General features: G+C 36.4%; 1 protein-coding gene and 1 long non-coding RNA gene across 3 annotated transcripts in view; one reads left to right on the top strand and one right to left on the bottom strand.

Moving 5' to 3' along the window:
- Positions 1 to 16,155, top strand: part of UNC5C (unc-5 netrin receptor C) — a 351,929-nt gene that overhangs the window by 136,936 nt on the left and 198,838 nt on the right. The gene's annotated exons all lie outside the window — the stretch shown is intronic.
- Positions 1,416 to 3,180, bottom strand: LOC119877799. The gene is made up of 3 exons (XR_005382838.1): positions 3,097 to 3,180; positions 1,771 to 1,812; positions 1,416 to 1,475 (listed from the first exon to the last, which is right to left on the bottom strand). It is a non-coding gene; the product is annotated as an uncharacterized LOC119877799 (long non-coding RNA).

Below are 16,155 nucleotides of genomic sequence, written 5' to 3' on the forward strand. Positions count from 1 at the left end.
TAGCAGGCCCAGGCAGAGGAGAGAAACCTGGAAATGCACATCTGCCGGATGTTATACAGGGATAGGAGTCATTTAAAAATTATAACCAGCCTAGTGAGACATAGATAATCTTTTTAAGTGGCCTAATAGTATAGATTAGAAAATATTCTGGAACAAAATTATAAGTATGTAGAAATAAAATTAAATGAAGATGTTGCATTAGTAGCATGACAACTCGCAAAATGAATAAAACTATAAATGATATATTTTTAGAAACAGGCTTTAGGAAAAAAACTAGACAACTTGTACCTGAAATTACAGAAAGAAGAGATTTCCTCTATCCTCTGCTAATAATTGCTGTCTACATCTTCAAAAACCAATATAAGACTACCTTCAAGAAGCGATCCTTGACCTGCACCATTGTATTCTGATATCTTCTGGGCTTTCAATTAAAAATCAGTATTTTTTGAATGTCAGCCATGCATCTAGGGAATACATAGGTGAGCAAAATATTGTTCCTGGCCTCATATGGGAGAGGAGTGTAACAGACACTGTACATGCCCAGATGTAATCAGCCCCACTTTTCTTGGGCTCTTGCTGCCTATTCTGTCCCTGGTCCCAGCAGTGGCTCTGACCCAGCCTCTTAGGGATGAGGCTAGAATAAAAATATCATGAAGAGGCACTGAATGTGTATATTGAGTTCTTTGTATTATTATCTGGTCCGTATTATATTATTGGATTTTATGTTTTATCCATTAGCTTCAATATGTCCCCCCCAAAATGTACTCTAGATTATGTATCCTGCAGTGTGCATGATTGGCACTTAGTTCATGAACAAATTTAAATTCTTTAAGTATGTTGAAAAGAAAAGAAAAATACTTCTAAGATTCTATCTCAAGGCAGGCAGGGAAAATGACTTTATTTATTTATTTATTTATTTATTTATTTATTTATTTATGTGAGAAAATCATCTCTTAAAAAAAAAAAAAAAAAAGAAAACACCCTACCATCCAAAACTCAGTTGATGAAATCAGAGTAAAAAAGAAGAAAAAGGCATTTGATGGTAATTTGGCTTTGGAGGTGATCCAGTTTGGCAGCTGGATTGGTTTTCAATTGCTATATAACAAATTACCACATAATTAGCAGCTTCAAAAAGCACCCATGTATGATCTCACAATTTCTGCAAGTAAGGAGTCAAAGCAAAGTTTACCTGGATTCTCTCTCTCTCTCTTTAAGATTTTATTTATTTGAAAGAGAGAGAGAGAGCACAAGCAGGGGGAGGAGCAGAGGGAGAGAGAGAAGCAGACTCCCAGCTGGAAAGGGAGCCCCCCTCCCCACCGTGGGGCTTGATCACAGGACTCTGGGGTCATGACTTGAGCTGAAGGCAGATGCTTAACCCACTGATCTACCCAGGCACCCCTTACCTGGATTTTCTGCTCAGGGTCTCACCAAGCTGCAGTGAAGGCGTGTGTTCTTATTGGGACTCCATGGGGTCACTGTGGGGAGTGAGGGAATAGGGAGGTGGGGGAAGGGGAGGAAGATTCACTTCTTGGCTCCCGCAGGTGATTGGAATAATTCATTTCCTTATGGCTATAGCACTAAGGGTCACATTTTCTTGCTGCTACTGGTGAAGTCTGCCCTGAGTTCCTCTCATCTTCCTATAGCTACTTGCCATATGCCCCTCTTAGACCATGGCAGCCTGCTTCATCAGAACTCATGGACAGAGTGTCTGCTAAGACAGAGTGTTACATAAGGTAACCTAATCAGAGTGTGACATTCCATCCCCTTTACCATATGCTGTTTGTTAGAAGCAAGTCACAGATTTCTTCTCTCCTGAAAGAAAAGATTACACAAGGATATAATTCAACTGGTATCCCTTTAGGGTATGTGTACTATAACTGTTTTGTCTATTACAGTTTATTTATATGTAAAAGATCAGTTACTTTTGTCTGTAGCAATATTAGGAACCAAGACCAATGATTGAAAAGTCAACTTTTATTTTAGGAAATATATGCGAATACATGGAGGCATCATGTTAGAGATGAACAGTGGAGACAACCATCCCTATAGTTGTGGAACAGATACTCTAATAGGGAAGGCTAATATATTGAAGACAGACTGATGGTCCTGGGATTGAGTCTCCCATCAAGCTCCCCACACGGAGCCAGCCTCTCCCTCTGCCTATGTCTCTACCTCTCTCTGTGTCTCTCATGAGTAAATAAATAAATAAAATCTTTAAAAAAAAGATAAAAATCCTACTCCCATACATAATTATAGTTTTTAATTACTATAAGGAACAGGGTTAAGAAAAGGAGCAAGGTTAAGAAAAAAGATAAACGAGGGAGCCCCACTTGGGTGTTAGAGAAGATGGCAACAAAAATGTACTCCAGATTTGATATGGCATGCTTCCCTAAAGAAATGTTATTTGACCACCTACAGAATGCCTAGTAACTATCTGAGAGGGAAGAAAGGGAACTTTAGGTGGGGAGAATTTAAGTTCAAAGGACCTGTGGCAGGAAAGACTAAGTCTGTCTGAGAGACTGGAAGAAGTCTGGTATACCTATAAGAGATGCAGTGTGGACAGATGAAGATGGAGAGGTGGAACAGAGCTATAGGCCACGTTGAGGATTTTACATTTATCCTAAATGTGGTGGGAATCCACGGAGGGGGTTTCAGCAGGGAAGTGGCAAGATCTGATTTGAAAACACTAAGGCGAACTAGGGGTGGTAGAAGGGGAGGAGGGCGGGGGGTGGGAGTGAATGGGTGACGGGCACTGGGGGTTATTCTGTATGTTAGTAAATTGAACACCAATAAAAAATAAATTAAAAAAAAAAAAGAAAAAAAAAAAAGAAAACACTAAGGGAGGGGCAGCCCGGGTGGCTCAGGGTTTAGCGCTGCCTTTAGCCCAGGGCCTGATCCTGGAGACCCAGGATCGAGTCCCACATTGGGCTCCCTGCATGGAGCCTGCTTCTCCCTCTGCCTGTGTCTGTCTCTCTTTCACTCTGTGTCTCATGAATAAATAAATAAAATTAAAAAAAAAAAAAAAAGAAAACACTAAGGGAGCAAAAAATATTTTGCACTTTTTTTTTATCCTCAGTAACTTTAAAGGGTTCTTACCTGCTATATGCAGTACAGTACTTTTTTTGTGAAGTTGTTGACAATGTTGCGTTGGTAGTCTCTGGGGAAGGTCCTGCTTAAATCAAAGTAATTTGTACTTAACATGTCTCAGTTAACATTTTTAGACTATTGTTTTTGGCATGGTAATTTCTGTGTCTTGTGTTACTTTATTTTTCTTATTTTTTAATGATTACATTTTTATTTTCGGAACATAGTAATGCAAGTAACATACTTCTTTTCATGTTTGTTATCCTAACTTTGTCTAAGATGTTAGAAAGACCTTTGATATAAATAGCATGTTAAAAGTAAATTGGCCTTATTTTGGAAGATTCCAGGTAAGCGCTATATTTTTTTTCCTGTGCTATTCAGGGAATTTAGAGTAAAATAATGTTTCCAGTTTCTGCTCAAGTAATAGTATTTTTCCTGTGATTTTTATCTAATTAGTTCTAAAACTCTATTTATATCTGAAAGCCTCCTGCAGCAACCTCGTTCCCACATAGAATTCACTGTTTGCAGAAAAAGGACACACTGCTGAAGATTTTTGCTACCAATTAAATAGCAAAACCCATCCCACAGAGAAAGCACAGACTAAACTTTATCTCATTAAGACAAAGTCCAGATGCCTTGTTTACTTGTGGTTGAAAATCAATACCCGATTGTCTTTTAAAAATACATAACATGCAACAGAAACAAGAAACAGAAGGTGTGTATTTATTGCTTTGTCTAAACTAGTAATTAAAATGCAAGCTTTTATTTTCAGTTGGACAGTTCTACCAAGTCAACAACAATAGTTAGGGTGATACAGACACTCAACAGGGAGAATTCTGTGCTATGGTAGAGTATTACTGATTGCCTGGTGCTTAGCTGACACTCAGATAATTGCTGAATGAATGAATAATGAGTGATTAAATGAAGTTAGACTTCTGAATTACAGCTATTATTCTCACTAATTTGGTAGACAGTTAGCAGAGTATGGCCACCAGAATTGGGCAGGACTGGTGTCACTATGGGGGATGATGATTTCTTGGATGCAACTTGAGTAAAATCCAGAATGGATCCAATTACTCAGAAGTACAGGATACCTTTCATTAAAATTCTGGGGAAATAATTTCTTCTGATTACCCAAGTCATTTTGATGACTCAGGTAAATGGTTTTGATTATAGCCATGAAACTCTTTGTTTCAATTTGCATATGGTCAGTGATACAAATTTTCTTCCTGCCCTTTGAGAGCAAAGATGTATATTATTCACTGTAGCATTTTTACATAGGAAGAAAAAAAAAAAAGCTACATTTGGCTAGTTCTTATTGGGAAATTGTGTCCCAAGGGTACAATAAAGATGCCAATTTTAGGAAACAGATGTAGAAGTGGACACATTGAATTATGAAGATGGAGCAGAATACAGACAATTAATAATACTGCTGCTCTGAAATATAGATGAGAGTTTTAAGAAATGTTTTTGGTAGTTGTCTCGATGTTGTGCAATGAGATGATCTAGTCTGCTTTGCACAGCTAATTTAAATGTGCTTTATTCCCTGAAGTCTATGTCTAAAATTTTGAAAGGCAGTAAAAACTCAGAAATAATGTCCGTATATGGGCATTTTCCCAAGGAGCTGAGTTTTTAGGATGATACTAGCCCCATAGGGTACATTTATGTTTAAGGCAACTAATGACACAGACATAATATATCAAAAAAGCTACTTAAATCTCTATGCATAGTGCTTCCTGCCCAATTTACTTTTTTTTCTATTTGGGAAGGATATATTTGATATTTATTTGAAAACTAATTGTTCATACTATCTAATAAAAATAGGGATATAAAGAAAGGTTCTTTGTCTAGTGCATAATTAACTAACTCCTGTAGGGGCCTGTTTTCTTATTCACTTTTCTCTAATATTACTAGTTAAAAATCATTTGGAGGAAGAAAAACAAATGTGGGTTCTCATACCCATACTTGCTTAGTTGAAAATATATAACAAGTTGACAATGGTTTAAATGCATTATTTTATTAACCTTGGAATTGGTTAGACTTTCTCACTTTGTGTAAAGCATTTGTATTTCTTAGAAATATGAATGGAACCTATTTTATGTTCAGAATAATTCTTCCCTTTATCAAACCCCTAACTTTTCCATTCTATATGCTACCCCTCTTTGGGGCACCCAGATAACAGATACAAGACTTTGTCCCTTTCTTTTTACTCTTGCCCATTCTCTAGTGCTCAGGACCCTGGCTTCTGTGCTTGGGGCCTGAGTGCATTGATCCCATGGGCTCCACCATAAAGCCTAGTACATGGTAGAAGCTTAGTAAATATCAGTGTCTTTAAGCCCTTTGGGTCTCAACTCCCTTACCTATATAATAGACATAATTATAGTATCTACTTCATAAAGTGTTTATGAAAATTAGATGAGCTAAATGTGGGATGCCTGGGTGGCTCAGCGGTTGAGCATCTGCCTTTGGCTCAGGGCATGATCCCAGTCCCGGGATCTAGTCCACATTGGGCTCCTTGCATGAAGCCTACATCTCCCTCTGCCCGTGTCTCTGCCTCTCTCTCTCTCTCTCTGTCTCTCATGAATAAATAAATAAAAAATCTTAAAAAAAATTAGGTGAGCTAAATGTAAACTAAATTAGCTAAATATAACAGGTAAGATAGTTAAACAGAGCTTAGCATATAGCATCATCATCATCATCATCATCATCATCATCATCCTTCTATAAAATTTAACTGCCCATTAAAAGTAGAGATGTTACCCACTTTAAGAAAATAAAATATAGGTCATTTCTCTTTTTTCTCATCTCTTAGACTTAGTAAATATTCTAGGGGCCCTCAGAATCACGTATGCAACACCTTTGCTTTACAAGTGAGAAAAAAGGAGATCCATGGAGTATCTTACACAAAATCACATAGCCAGTTAATGAACACCTGAATCCAAGTGTTGTGGTAACTGTAAGGTCAGCACATGTTTTCTATGCAGTAGATAGCTTTTCTGAAGCTTCCCAAGGTCCTAAAGGCACAGACTTCAATATTAATATCATGTGGGTTTATCCGAAGTTGAAATTCCTTGCCCTGGTTATCAGTAATCTGTCTATAATAGTCTGGATGTTATTTCCTATGTCTCATGCCACAGTGACCGATTATCAAAAAAAACATAGACGTTGCTTCATGATGAAGTCAGAGAACTTCCTGCTCCAAAAGCTTTCCGCATGCTCCTTCCAGCTCAGTGGCAGGCAGAGGCAGGGGTTCCCAGCTATGTACCAGGAAGCCTTGTGGCCCTTAGGAGGCCCCGTGTTTAGTTTAATGCACTGCTGCCACTGTATTGAAATTTTTAATATTTTTTGAACAAAGAAATTCCATGTTTTATGATCCCTTGGCCTTACAAATTATCTTGTTAGTCTTGCATGGAAGCAGTAGATCTTTATGGTAAATCCCTAGGCCCTCAGGAAACTTCTGATCTGCTTTGCATGGGAGGAGGTGAGATGCTTTGAATAACAAAACTCAGGACTGTAAAACCCTCAGTCAGTCCAATGAGAACTGTATTTTCTTTGGACAAGCACACAGCATTTTATTTAAGAAGAGAGTTCTTTAGCTTTATAATGCTGGTGAAAGAGAAAAGACCTGCTTTGGGATAGCTATAGCCTTAGGTCTTAGAGGATGCTAAGACTTTGAGCTCTATAGGTTTAACCTGGACTAATTCTTCTTGAGCTTTGTTCTGAGTTTTTAAAATAAAGGGTATGGTTTTATATATAAGAATAAAATTAATTGTCCTTTATTATAATCTATGCAGAAGAAAAAAATAACTTTATTGTGATGGAGGCCAGCATTTAATCATCCAGCTGAATTAATGGCTCTTTTGGAGGGCATCTGGGTGGCTTAGTAGTTGAACGTCTGCCTTTGGCTCAGGGCATGATCCTAGGGTCCTGGAATCGAGTCCCACATTGGGCTCCCCTCATGGAGCCTGCTTCTCCCTCTGCCTATGTCTCTGCCACTCTCCGTGTCTCTCATGAATAAATAAAATCTTTTTTTAAAAATGGCTCTATTGTAAAAGTAAGGTAAAAACATAAAAAAATAACGGAAGTACATTGCTAAAAGGCAAATAACTTTGGATCTAATTAGCAGTCTGTTAGCATTTTGGTGTAGATAACTTGCCGTGTTCAAACTAGTAGTTTCCAGGACAAGGGGCCACCTTTATTTTTTTTTAATTCTGGTATAGTTAATAGACAGTGTTATATTAGTTTCAGGTGTACAATATAGCAATTCAGCAATTCTATATATTACTCAGTGCTCATTATGATAAGTGAGCTCTTAATCTCCTTCACCAATCTACTCATTGCCCCATCCACCTCCCCTCTGGTAACCATCTGTTTGTTCTCTATAGTTAAGAGTCAAGGGGCCACTTTTATATGGGTCCAAAGAAAGGCCTGGCCAAAAGACCTGCCCATCATGGAGGGTCCCTCCAAACCATTTACCTCTTGGCCAGGAAAGAGGGCTAAAGAAGCAGACTGGTGGGAAAGAGGGAGCTCACTGTGAATCTTTGCCCTTTGCATTAATTCTAGTTGACCTACTTGAGCAATGATTGAGGAATTTTTGATTCAGTTTGCCCTGATCTATCCCCTGGTGAGCATGAGCTTGTTATTTTTTAATGAAACCATTTTCACAGCCTGTTGTCTTAGGTGTCAGTAATAGAAGAGAGCGAGGTTTTCTCTCGTTTTTATTCCATTTTTTTTTTTCATCAATTCTTCTAGTGCTGCTTGTGCTACTGAATTGCTTTGGAACCAGCGTCTTGCTGCAGAGCATACTATCTAGAAACAGTAGGATAACACTAACAAAGGAATACAAATTTTCTCAGAAAATGAGAGATGAGAAAAAAAATATATATATACAAGCAAATACCTTTTCAAAATTATGATTGTATATTTTGTCATCCCCTTTGACTTATATAAAGAAATCTATTTCGGAGGTACTTGTCCCACCAACAAACTTTCCAGGCCTAAATCATCACCTATCTCTGGAAGTCAACAGGAAAAAAAAAATAGTGTATAGTTTTTGCTGCTAAAGGAATTCTGTTTGCTTACATTACTTATTTATTTTAACATGACTGTTTTCATCCTTTGGCAGTAAGGGTAGGTAAAGATCAATCCCTGCTCTACCAGGAGGAGATTTCCCAACTAGAGACATTTTATCCATAGTGTAAGGAGGGGTGAATAGTAGAGTTAGTTTCCCATTTGTGGGATTTCATTACTGCCTTTCAGAAATTGCTTTAGTGGGATTGAAGTTGCCTTCACAAATTATTCATGAAGCTTCAGGAGTGGAAAGGAGTTTCAGTTAGATAGCTAGAAAGCAGCTGGGTACAGAAGTCAAGCTTAGCTAAGTCTTAAAATAATACAAATGGAGTAGCAATACTGCAGAAAATAGTAGATTTATTTTATAGTATCAGTATGCACTTCTGCACATCTAAAGCACCACTAAAGGCAATGCATTCACAGTATTCAGTTCAGGTTTGTAGATAAGATGTCCTTAGCTACCCAGCCAGATATCTTCATTTGTTTTTCTGTTTCTTAATAAAACTATCAGAGAAGAGGTTTTCAAAAATGAGTACCATTATCATAATTTTAATCTGATTTACATTCAAAATTGTCTTCCAGGGTTGATGCCTAGAGCAGAAACATATAGTAAGCTATCTTGGAAAAAACAGGTTATATAGGAATTGCTTTTTGAATTCTGTGTTTATTTTTTTTAATATTATTTATTCATGAGACACACAGACAGAGAGAGAGAGAGAGAGAGAGAAAGCTAAGAGGCAGAGACACAGGCAGAGGGAGAAGCAGGCTCCATGAGGGGAGCCCGATGTGGGACACGATCCCAGGACCCCAGGACCACACCCTGAGCTGAAGGCAGGCGCTCAGTTCCTGAGCCACCCAGGTGTCCCTGAATTCTGTTTTTTAAAACAGGCAACTCTGTAGCTTACGGAACGGCTGGCTATAATAAAATATCAGAAAAATGCCTGCTTTAGGTTTTTAATTTCAAATGAATAAATGATCACAGGAAGGAAATATCAACATGCTAAATATTCTCTGCATAAACCTGGTAAAATTACACCCATATCCATATTTCAGAGGTGGGAGCTTGGTAATTAAACTGCAGAAATAATATCCTTGTTCAATATTTAGAAGAAAAAAAATATTTGGAAATGTTAATGGTTCTCAATAGAACTTCCTAATCAAGTCCAGAGTGCCAGTTGGAATGATTCTAATTCAGAAGATACTCCAGGATAACTTTAAGGTACAGTAAGTGTGCTGTGGATTATCAGTACAGCCCACCTAGCGTGTGTGTTATATTTTAACAGGAGGAGTTTCTTACCTCCTTTCTTAATATTTACCATTGATTCCTCCAGTCGTGCTCCACAGCCAACTGGTATGATCTGGTCACAAAAGTTCCATCTTGGAAAATTCGAATTACTCACATTCACTCAACATGTTATGTTTCACCCTATGATCTCTCTACAATAATAACTCCTATTACACTGGTGGGGAAGGTAACATTGCAGTCCACAGATACAACTTTGACATTCGCGCTGAACCATCTAACTCTTCCATCTCTCCTACTCCCACATTGCACTGTATCATGAAGTGACACATGGCAGAGCAGAGTACAATAAATCTAAGCCAATGGCTACTATGTTTCCCCAAGGGTAGAAATCCCTACTGTTTCTTTTCTCTTTTGTTGCCAGGTTAAAGGGTGGATTTGTGGACGCCTAATACTGTGCATGCTGATCTGAAGGAATTTCCCTGAGGGAATGTATGATGTATATACCCTATTTATAGTCTCCTGGGAGATTTTTACTTTTAGATAGTCACAGTTAAATCAATATGGCCTCAGTCCTGTCCTTATGAACTAGTAATATATAATTGGCTGAATTTGTTTATAAAACATCTGATAAATGAAAATTCTCTTATTTTCCATCTTGTGACACTTTAAATCATTTTACCGTGACAAGATTTCTATAGTGGTCTATTAGTAAAGTGTTTATATAATTCACACTCTCTTAAAAAATTGCTCTGCTGATTCTTTAAGTGATGCCAAGAAGTCCTAACATTTTTAGACTAATTAATGACCAATCATTTTTAACTGGAATACTTTCTCTTAGCCCCAAAATGTTGTCTGTTATATAATTTTTGTTTACTGACTCACAGAAGAAATAACTATTAATTACTCAATAATGAACCAACTTTCTGGGAGGAGGGGGTCCTTGGGTGAAAATTGAATAAATTTGTAAGCTATTTAGTTCTTTTAGGCTTCAAAGATCTCTTTCTGTAAAATAAATAAATAAATAAATAACCTAATTTATTTTTCAACATACATTAAAAAGTATTATGAATACCTCTCCAAAAATACCTTTTCCCCACAAAAATAACATGGCTCATTTCATGATTTGTACAACATCGTAGTTGAAAAAAGTTGAGAGATTTGTCATCAAGATGGTTAAGACACTATCTAGTAAATACATTTTGTCTATCTTTCATAGATATTCTCACTGACTTCTAAGAGTTTACATTTAAAATAGGTGGTATTGACAGTGAAAGACAAAGAAAGAGTGCTAGATCTATTAGAAAGAAATGACAGTTATCTGTCTAGCCCATCTTTTATAAATGATTTAATATATGAAAATTGTTCAGCATAATTTCTGCAACTGTCAGAAAATGACAATCCGTATAATACATGGGAAAATAATTTAGATTAGTTGTAGTCCCAGGCTACCAAGTTTCTAAAACTGTGTCAGTTTGGAGGTCAGTTAGCCTCTTTCATCTAAGATTTCTCCTTGTTTAAAGAGGGTTAAGAAGCTTGTCACCAGCTGGTTGTGAATTAAATATGCAAGGTGCTGTGAAAAATGGAAAAGTATTCTGTGAGAGTTAGCTTCCAAGAATCCATTTAGAATCACCAACTTTTAAAGCTAGAAGAAGCCTTTGGATATCATGAATCTCCCTGTTTCCATTTGGAAAATAAGGAAACAGGCCCAAGGAGGTGGTGACCTTTGCTTTCTGTCACAAAGGGCTTGGCCCTCTATTCAGATCTATGGATACCCTGAGCCATCTTATTTGTTTACTTGCGTGTTTGTTTGGTTTGGATGTATTTACCTTTAGAGGGTAGCCCAAAGGATAAACACCATTGGGATCATTAAGAAGCATAGGATACTAACTTTCTCTCTTTTGAAAATGTAGAAGTCAAGAATGAGAATGCCGTAGATTTCTTTAGTTACCAAATCCCTTGTTTAGAAGTTCTAGGGAGTGTGTCTGTTTTGGAACCTTTTAGAAATGTACCTTGCGAAAGTCACCTGGAGAGTTTTCAGGTAGTCATTTTTCAAATCCTGGTTTTAACCCACCAGTGGTGTCTGGAGAAATGGGATAAGTAAGGCACCCCCCAAAAATCTCTGTTTCCTTTTTATTTGAGTGATTTATCTTTTGCTGAGTCTACTTAATTAAGAATCAGAATTTTTTACTGTCCAACAGGTAAAGATTTAGAATCCTTCTTGTCCAACAATGAGAATGGAGATTATGATTAAGAAATAATGTCATTTTCATAAGGTTTGGGGCATACTTTTAAACTATTTTCAAGACAAGCAATGAGCTTAAAAGCCTAAAACAATAGAACTATCTAGAATAATATCCAATAGAGCTATAATGGGCATTGTGTATGTAATTTTAAATTTTCTTATAATTACACTTTTAAAAAGTAAAAAGGTAAAATTAATCTTAACATTATTTTCAACTCAATACTTCTAAAATATCATTTAAACATGTAATCAATATTTAAAAACAATCAATGAGGTATTTAATGTTCTCTTTTTTAATGTTTTTGAAATCTAGTGTGTATTTTATATTCACAGCACATCTCAACTCAGATGCTAAATTTTAATTGGAAATACATGATCTGTATTTGATTTCATAGAATTTGCATTTGAAAAAGCAAATTTATCTACCTGAATTACACCAAAGATACTTAAAAATTTTCCAGTCACTAAATTGAGTATCAATCAATTTTAAATTTAAATTAATAAAAATACAAATTTAAAATTCACTTCAGTTGTAAAGCTAGCCAGATTTGAAGTGCCTGAAAGCCACTTGTGGCTAGTGGCTATCTTGTAGAATAGAACAGTTCTAGAAATCTGTGCAATGCTCATGTTTTAGCTTACCCCTCTGTATGTAGGAGAAAAGGGAGGCAAAAATCAGTCTAACAATCTGTTTTATCTTATTTTATTGACTATTTATTTTGTTATGTAAACATCTTTCACATACCTTCTGTAGTAAATACTTAGATTTTTCTTTTCAAACTGAATAGTAAAACATCCATTATAAAGACTGATGGGAAGATAAATGTTGGGAAATTGCCTTAACTGTGATGGTTAGTATTTGAATTGACCAGATTTCCTTTCCAGCAGTTTTGGATGCTTTCTGGGTTTGTATAACCCTGTGCACAGCTTTCTAAGTACTTTCAGTGTAACCTGCTTTGTTTCACTTGATTGCTCTAGTATGGTTAAGGACAAGTGTGTTTGAATAATAACCGGCCTATCAAATTGCCAACTGGGAGATCTGTGGAATATGCTTAAGGCAGCTTTTTGCAACATTTCTTTTACCTGGCAAGAATTTTTTAGGAAAAAATGTTCATTGCACAATGGATTCTTAACTGACAGATTCTAGAAAATACTTATCTATCTAACATGTATGCTTATTTAATACCACTAACTCAAAAAAAAAAAAAAACCCCACAAAAAACAAAGGTCCTGTGGCCATATAGAGAGATAATATAGCAAAGAAATTGAAAGCATGGTTCAGGAGTCAGACTGGCTGTATTTACATAATTATTTCACCACTTATAAATTATGTGAATTTATGCAAAATTACTTCACCTCTTCAAATCTCAGTTTCTTCATTCTAGAATGGAGATAGAAATAGGACTACTTAGTAGGGATGTTAAAGAATTAAGTGAGAGTATATCCTCAGCCCTATGCCTGACACAGAGTAAGTGCTCAGAATATGAATTATTCTTATGCAAGACTCTTAGAACTATAGGCATTGTCACACTTTAATCCCACCTCCAAAAGTTAAGAGAAACAGCAAATGACTATGGTGAAGTAAAATCAAAGTGTATAAACCTGAGCAACAGAAAGTCAGAGGCCTCATCTCCAGTTTCATTTTTTTCTTTACTTTTTCTTTTCTTTTCTTTTTTTAAGTTTATTTATGTTTTTTAGAAAGCTCTATACCCAGCCTGGGGGTTCAAACTTAAGATCCCGAGATCAGGACTCATGTGCTCTTCTGACTGAGCCACACAGGCGCCTCTGTTTCTTTTAGTTTTAGTTAGTATGCAGGGTTTTTCTGTCAAGAAGCAAAAGGAATTGTTCATCAGTTGTGTGAGAACTGTGTTTTTCCTACCTGTTCCAACATGACTAATTTGCATCTGTTTTGAAATGAGACTTTATAAACAAATTCTCTAAAACGATTCTGTGAATAATAGATCAGACTTGCAATCAAGGTATGGTTTTATGTTCTGAAAATTATAGCAAAGATAAACATCATAAAGTACATTTGCTGGTTTATGTAGTGCCAGATTGGTAAATTATTGTACTTTTTCGCTGTCCTATTGTTGTTGTCATTGGTTGTTTTTAAATTTACATTATTCTTCATATTCCTGGACTCCTATTTCTCGGAGCCCTTTTCTGTATTATTATTATTAATGTGGCTTGTGTAATGTTCATAGTGTTTGTGTAAAAATAGATCATCTCTGGTAGGTAATTTTCAGTATTAAAGCAAATGTGCCTACTCATTGAATATGAAAAATATCCCTCTGGAACAAATGTAGAACTATCCATCTCTTGAACAGAGATCTTACGGGCTTTACTTATCTACCTAAATGCCTTGGAAAGATGGCTTGGAAATCTTTAGCATACTTTTGGGAAGCAGTCAGTCATTTAGGTAGTTTCCTAAACAGCAAACTCCTTGCAATAATCAGGTTATTGTAAGTAAAAATATTTTAGGACGAGGGTCTTTGTCAGCTAAGTAAAAACCAACATTGAACTGATGTTTGAGATGCATTATCACAGGCAAAAAGAAAAAAAAATATTACTTTGCTCTTTAAGAAAACTAGTCACAGGTTCATAGTTGGGTCAGCCATGTCAGAGACACAGGATTTTAGAAATATGACATTATTTTTAAAACCATTAATATTAAGTTGTTAGCTCTGCATGTGGATGGAATTTCAGACCACTTACTTTTTCACATTTAAAAGTAAAACTACGTGAGAAATTGGCGCAAAATCAGAAATGTCAGGATATTTAAGTTGAGGTATGGTTATTTATTCTTAAATATATTGAATTCAAACAAATAGGACACAGGTTCACATAAAACATGAATGCATTTAAAAATATGCTTTCTTTATGAGCTAAAATATATTTTTTCTTCCAGATTTGAATATACATTCTTTAAATCTCGCAATTTATTTGTGTGAGGAGTGAAAGAGAAGTGTATGTAGAAGACCAGAGTTTATATTAGTTTAAGCATTGCCATACTTGTCTAAGCCTTGGACATGCCTAATACCTTATATTTTGTTGACATCTTGTATGGGCTTCTAATCTTGGATTAAAACCCATGTGAATATCCATTAAGATCCTTATAGAGGAAAAAAAATACTTTACCACATTAAATTAAGCGTAAGAAGAGCACAAGACAAAGGCCTTTTTGGTGGAAAGTGAGAATAGGTCCAAGATCTGTCCTTCCCAACAAGGCAGGGATGTGGCCATGGTGTCTCCAGCTGTCAACATTTTTGTCTTCAAGACAGACTAGCAAATCATAGCTCTGCAGAAATTTATCTGTATGTGTTAGGGATAACATCAGCTTTGAGGGACTGAAAAATCATCTGCATCTCAAAGGATAAGCAGGCAGTACATAAAGAAGTACAGAGGGCTTCAGAAAAATCAAAGGCACGGATGTCCAAACTATGCAGCTGTGCTGAGTGTGCTCAGAAGAAAGAAATATACTTTTTAAAAATTTTATTTATTTATTCATGAGAGATACAGAGAGAGAGAGAAGCAGAGACACAGGCAGAGGGAGAAGCAGGCTCCATGCAGAGAGCGCAACGTGGGACTCGATCCCGGGACTCCAGGATCACGCCCTGGGCCGAAGGCAGGTGCTAAACCGCTGAGCCACCCAGGGATCCCCAAGAAAGAAATATTTGAAGAAAAATCAGTGTTGTAGTAAAGAGTGAGATAAGACTGAAAAAACGTGGACATGTGAATGCTTAGTCAACTGTATATGCATAAACTGTATCGAGGCATAATAGTGATGTCAGAGACCCCCTACCAATTGGTTGTAATAATATGAGAGTGAGCTGGGGCAGAGGAGTGGTTGAAGAAATACATGGGACAAACATTAAAGAAATTATATAGGAAGAGTCACTGCAGGTTATGATGGATGATTAAAAATGAGTCAAGACAAATTTCAGAATGGGTACCAGCAATAACAGTGACACAGTTATCAGAGCATTACATAGAGTGAATGTTAGATGTTGTTTGAAGAGGACTGAAGTTTTTGATGTTTCAATTTTGTATTTGAACTACATTGGTAGTTCAGCCCCTGAGCAACTTCTAGGTTTCCGTTTTGAAACAATAGTCATCCTATTAGAGCCTGATTTTTTTTTTCCTCAGCTTGTTACTGAAATATAGCCAAATAAAAGAATTCTGGACATACCAGAGCTCAAAAAAATAAGTAGAAAACAAAATTGGGGAGGTGCATTGCTTAACATGCGTAATTTAAGGTCCAAGGAGGACATTCAGGTAGGTTGCCTACTGGAAGTTGTTATCATGGGACTGGACCTTTAGCCACTGGCCAACACTGGAGGAAAAAAGTGTATAGCCATCAGCAGAAATAATAATTTTGTTGTAATACGAAAATTAATAAGGACATTTTTGTTCCTCATTTTAATATCAGAACCATCAACTCAATCCATTGCTATCAATAGCAATGGAAAGTTCTGACACTTTCAATTGTAGAACCCTAAAATAATACACTGTGCTA

The sequence above is a fragment of the Canis lupus genome, chromosome 32 (genome assembly GCF_011100685.1).
Source record: "Canis lupus familiaris isolate Mischka breed German Shepherd chromosome 32, alternate assembly UU_Cfam_GSD_1.0, whole genome shotgun sequence".
NCBI classification, from domain to species: domain Eukaryota; kingdom Metazoa; phylum Chordata; class Mammalia; order Carnivora; family Canidae; genus Canis; species Canis lupus.